The following is a 6,000-nucleotide window of genomic DNA, read 5'->3' as shown; positions in this document are numbered from 1 at the left end:
GATGTTGAGATGCCATGAAGAGGCATAAACCAAGCTCTTTCTCTCTTCCCTGGACAAAACAAGGCCAGCAGAACAGAAGACACAAGAAAGCTGAGGTAAGAGAGTGAGAAATGTGGGCCATCCATTCACACACAGGCGTTCCCACTTAGAATCAAGGAAATTTCATCTCTTCTGAACTACATGTTGTATGTACTAAAATATATATAAAGACATTATTAAAACATCAAGGCAATGAGGAAAGAGTTTAAACGAATGTGGGGCTAAGTAGTTAGGTCGGGGCAATGTACAGGTTCCAGGAGCTATGTGCTCAGCCAGACAGTGAAGAGGAAGCCGGGTGGAGGGGAGAATGAAAAAGGTGAGCCGGGCAAAGGGCCAGGTGATGGAAATTACACGGTGACTTATTCACTACTTAAACCCTCTTATAAGCTACCTTAATCTGCTTTACCTTTAGTCCTTTTAAAAATGAACTGAAATAAATCATCCATAGTCATCAAGGCACACTTTATAATTTCAGTTACAGTTCTTCCCTGAAGGTCATGCTGCTTGGTGTCTGATACTCCAAACTCGTAAGGTGTGTGCTGCCATGCCCTTGGCTGTGGATGCTTGGTGGGCATCTAGGCATTCTCGGATTGGCACCATTAGCATTCATCATTATCTTCATTTGCTGGGATGTGTGGCTGCCAATGGCACGCCATGGTGGATTTTCCTGGCTGAGGTCAGGCTGTGTCAGACTGGCTTAAACCCTTTTTATGAGGAAAGATTTATTACAATGAGTTAGTAAGACCTGGACTGAAATTCTTGTTTGACAGCAGGTCCTTCTTTGATTCATCCAATGAAAGAGGCTCTCACGAAGGGCTTTATATAGCTGTCCAATGGATGCCATGCTGGAGGGAGACTCCAGGAGTGTCAGTCAGGAGAACTGGGACCATAGCCAGTAAGGATGGCAACTCCGGGCAGGTGCAAGTTCTCTAGACTCGGCGTGAGCTTCTGTTCTATGAGCTGGTAGCAGCACTAAATCATATTCCGGAAGGATATAAACTCAAAGATTAAATATGCGATCTAAGTAGAGCCTTTAACTTTATGAGCAGCTATTTCTCATTCTAATACTAATAGCTATTATTGTTATGATAGCAACAACTATTTCTATTTATTAGGGTCATATTCATATCATTTTTTGATCTAACAGACTCACAAATAGTTCTTACAAGAAAAGATCAGAATTTGGGGTTAGTTTCTGAATGATGTGGGAAACATTTCTAATTTCTAATTCTTATTACTTATGTGTTTTGTTTAAACTCTGCCATGCTTAGAAAAACTGGAAGCTTTTGCTCCTGCCTTTTCTTTCCCTCTTTCTCCGTAGCTCTTCTCCCCTCTCTCAATGCTCACTACCAGCCCCAGATGATGGGTTTTAAATACATGGAGGTATTTAACTTCCCTCATATTTCTCTCTATTTGTCTAAACTTTCATCAGCTTGAGCTTTAGAATATATTCTAGTCAATTTTTTTAAAGGCATGAATAAGAATGTGAGTTATTTTATGACTGAAAGAAAAAAAGATTTTAGTTGTTGGTAGTAAAATGTTTGTACATTAGTACCATTCCCTTTAATTACAATTTCAAAAGAACATTAGGTTTATTTTAAAAATTTTTAAAAATTCTTTAAAAATTCTTAAACATTAAGCTTTTACATTTTTCTCTCAGATCCATCACTCTGTACTCTTCAGTGATTGATATGTAAACAACATCAAATGTCTGTCACCCTAAGCCAAACAAATTAGTCTAATACTTTACCATCAGGATATAGAAACTTTATTGAAATTTTCAGTTTTTAAGACTATAAATATAATTTTCAATTCAGTAATAATTATAGATAAACTAATTTGATTCATTATTATCCAGATATTTGTAGAACAATTAGGATGTGAAAGAAATAATTGTTTTTCTTTGAAACCTCTCAATAAGTCTCAGGAGTTTCAAAAACAAACCTATTATATGTCACATTAGGCATGGAAATGTAGCTTAGATATAGTGGGTCCTTTTTACATGGTAAAATTGCCATTAGAAGAATGAAATGCTTTGAATAGTATAAACTATCTCTGATTCTCTTTTCTTATTAATATTTCTACCTTATATGCCAGGACTAAAATCATCATTAATGTCACTTTCAAAAAAAATAAAAACTTGCTAAAAAAAGCAACAGTTTTTTTTAATTTAGTCAGAATCCTAAACTATTCATAGAGGTGAAACTATTCATTGTTTTTGTAAATATAAATATAAAATCAATGTACAATAAATATTTTTGAACTTTATTCATGATTTATAGTGTAAGTACCTGTTATAGGTGGAAAAGCATTGGTAAAATTTCATACAGGAATTTGAAGGAGGTAAATGTCTACATGAACTAGGATCTTGAAGATAGGATTATTGATATTATTATTTTAAGTGATGGATTTAACTTCTTATTAAATTTGAGATATCCCTTGATTTTTTTGTACTAGTAGTAAACACTGATAGATGAGGAAAATCTTGTACTTGTAATAAACTTCTAAGTGCAACTGCTTTATACCTAAGCAATAAAGCCAGTCTGGAGAGAGAAAAATGGCCCAGAGACCTCTTCGTGTGAAGCATCTCAACATATTGCTGCCTGTTATATTGTACTGCACACATATACTTCTGTTTAGTAATATTTTGGGGAGCTGAGATTTAGGGAAGGAAAGACTGCAACGTTAAATAGCTAATTCTAAAGTTTTATAGGGTTATTTATTTATTGGTGCTGTGATGAACATGCATTATTTGTAATAACATTTTCAGTTTAACATTCCTTTTTTTAATTTCACTATGATTTTTAGACCTTCGAGTTTCTCTTTGCTTTAGCTAGGGAAAACCAAATAAGTGCAAGTTTCCTCCAAGGCACCTCATGAAAACATTTTTTTTTTTTTAAAGAAAATCAAGAGTGAAACGAGTCTATATTTATTTGGAAGATCATCTGACTACTGCTAAATGGAGTATCTCAATCTGAAAGTGAAATCTGTTTCACTGCTAAAAATTGCCAAGAGTTTTTGACTGAGATTTGGGAATCTGTAGAAAATGTAAAAGTTTTTTTTTCTACAATAATCTGTTCAGTGAACAAGCTGTGAAAAATAGTTCTGTATTTTGTCCATGTGATGCAGCAGACGGTAAATTTCCATTTTAAAGAACGATGTGAGTAGCTTCTGGCACCCATCTCTATAGCCTTACTCGAATCTACTTACACTGAGTTACAACAATGCCATTTATTATTTCCTAAAAGCAAAAAAATAAAAAAATAAAAAAATAAAAAAAAGTAATCTTTCCCCCATGCCCCATGGCTCAGCTCTGTTCCTCTATCTGAGATCAGTAATGCAGTAATGTAAGGACACTTTGAAGCCTTATCAAATGTGCCATAAAATACCACAATTATATTAAGAAGACACCATTTCCCTGCATTTAATGCTTTGCATTTGAGGGCTTTAGAAACAATTTACTATTTCTTTCTAAGTATATTATTTTGAGGTAGGTGGTCCTATAATGAACAGTTATTATAACTGTTTAAAGGTTCATTTTTAAAAGGTATAATTATGACTCTCATACAAACATAAAATGAACATATGTTAAAGATTTTATTTAATTCATTAATTAATTAGGGAAGTAGTAAGTTGTTACAACCTGCTCAAGATAATTTCAAATTTACATTCACTCACACATAGGCCCATAAAGAATGCTAAAATGCATATACAAATATCAGTATTTACAGAATAATTACCAACTACATTTTATAGGCCCATACCTTATTTGTATTTCTATAGACCAAATAATTGCATTATTAATTTTCTGTAACTCACAGAGATGTAGTTACTTAAAGACAATGGAAGCAAAAACAGCCTTGAAAGGTATGTTAAATACAGTTAATCTTTTCAGTTTATTTCAAAGCCATTTCAAAATTTCATATATACATCCAACCAAGAAATACTTTGCTCATTTTTGCACATTTTCTACAGTGATCAATTTTATATTCTGATTCATGTTTTCTTTTTAAATCAAGTGTCTCATCAATGCCTGAGACTTAGTAGATAGTCCACACATACTGTTAAATGTATGTCCCTCAATAGGCAGTCCACACATGTTGTTGAATGTCTGACATTTAGTAGGCAGTCCACGCATGCTGTTGAGTGTCTGACACTTAGTAGGTAGTCAATACATGTTTTTGATTGAATAAAATTATTCTCTTATATCCCCCTGAATATTTTCCAGATACCCTATAAGTGAAAAAAATTTTGTCCTCAAAACTTAAGGGGAGCTCACAAGGCCTTGGTACATGCCTTTCTCATTTATGTGGAAATTTTATATTCAAGTATATAAGAAAGAGAAAGATTAAATAAAAGGAGATTCTGAGTCAAATGTCCACTGAATTCCTAGACCCCATGGCCGAGCTGTGAATTCCAGTGAGTGATATCAACATTAAACTGGCTGAAAAATGACCTTAGGTCTAAAAGCATCTGACCTTTCCAAAAACTCGGTGGTGTCTCATGCTAGTTCTTTTTAAACATTTTTTTCTGACTACCTCCATACATATAGACAGTATACTATGTTCATAATCCTCTCTCACAACCCCTTTTTCCTCCTCTCAAATCCTCCCCTCCACTGAATCCCCATATATATATTTACGAGAGAGAGAGAGAGAGAGAGAGAGAGAGAATGGGTGTGCTAGGACCTCTAGTCACTGAAAATGAACTCCAGACGCATGTGCCCCTTGGCTTTATGTGGGTACTGGAGAATTGTACATGGGTTCTTTGGCTTTATAGGCAAGTGCATTAACCACTAAAACATCTCTTCAGCCTTGAATCCCTTTTTTTTTTTTTCCAATTAATTTATCTTCTTTTTGATTTTTTGAGTTTGGATCCTACAGCTCTAGCCCAGGCTGACCTGGAATTCATCATGTAGTCTCAGCGTGGCCTTGAACTCATGGTGATCCTCCTACCTCTGCCTCCTGAGTGCTTGGATTAAAGGCATGTGTCACCAAGCCCAGCTAGTTTTTCTTCTATTTTGATGTCATCATTTAAAAATATTTTATTTATTTACACACAATGAGAGAAATAGAGAGCAAAAGAAAGAGAGAGAGAGAATGAATAGTTGTGCTAGGGCCTTTAGCCACTGAAAAAGAACTCGAGATGCATGGTACATGCATGGTACCACTTTGTATACTTGGGAATCAAATCTAGGTTGTTAGACTTTGTGAGCAAGCACCTTAACCACTGATCCATCTCTCCAGACCCTCATCACTTTTTTTTTTTTTTCCTATTATGCAAGTCTTGTATAGGTACTATCAGCCATTGTGAGGTCATGAATTTCACAACCACTTCGTGTCTGGAAGACAGTATTGCAAAGCACTCCTCCCCTTCTTTTGGCTCTTATGTTCTTTCTACCATCTCTTCCACAAGAGTCTCCGAGCCTTGGAGGGTGTGATAGAGGTGTCTCAGTGCCAAACACTCCTCTATCTTCTCAGTATTTTGGTGAGTTTTGAGGCATGCTAGCTTTTGATTATTTCAAATTATATGCTAGCCAATACTGGAGGATTTTTTTTTGTGTGTGTATAATATTCATGTAGATACACATGTGTGTGCTGCTGAGCATGAGTGCGTATGTGGTGGCCAGAGGTTGAGGCTGGTGTCTTCCATCATGTTCCACTTTATTTACTGAGGCAGGATCTCTCAGTTGAACCCAGGCCTTACCCATATGGCTAGTCTAGCTAACAAATTCGACCAGGGCATCTCTTGCTGCCACTTCCTCACTATTAGCTAGGATTATACTCAATGCCTGGAGGATTCATTGAGAGCCACTGGTCTTCCGTCCACATTGGAAGGTTGATGAAATTTGGTTCCAGTGTCCATGAAAGATAGTCAAAACAGGGCAGATACACACATGAGTGAATAATGAGGGCAGCCAGGTGAAAGATATACGTTCTCTCAGAAGTGGTTTACACATAG

Source organism: Jaculus jaculus, chromosome 4 (assembly GCF_020740685.1).
Source record: "Jaculus jaculus isolate mJacJac1 chromosome 4, mJacJac1.mat.Y.cur, whole genome shotgun sequence".
Taxonomy (NCBI): Eukaryota; Metazoa; Chordata; class Mammalia; order Rodentia; family Dipodidae; genus Jaculus; species Jaculus jaculus.
This window is presented reverse-complemented; position numbering follows the sequence as displayed.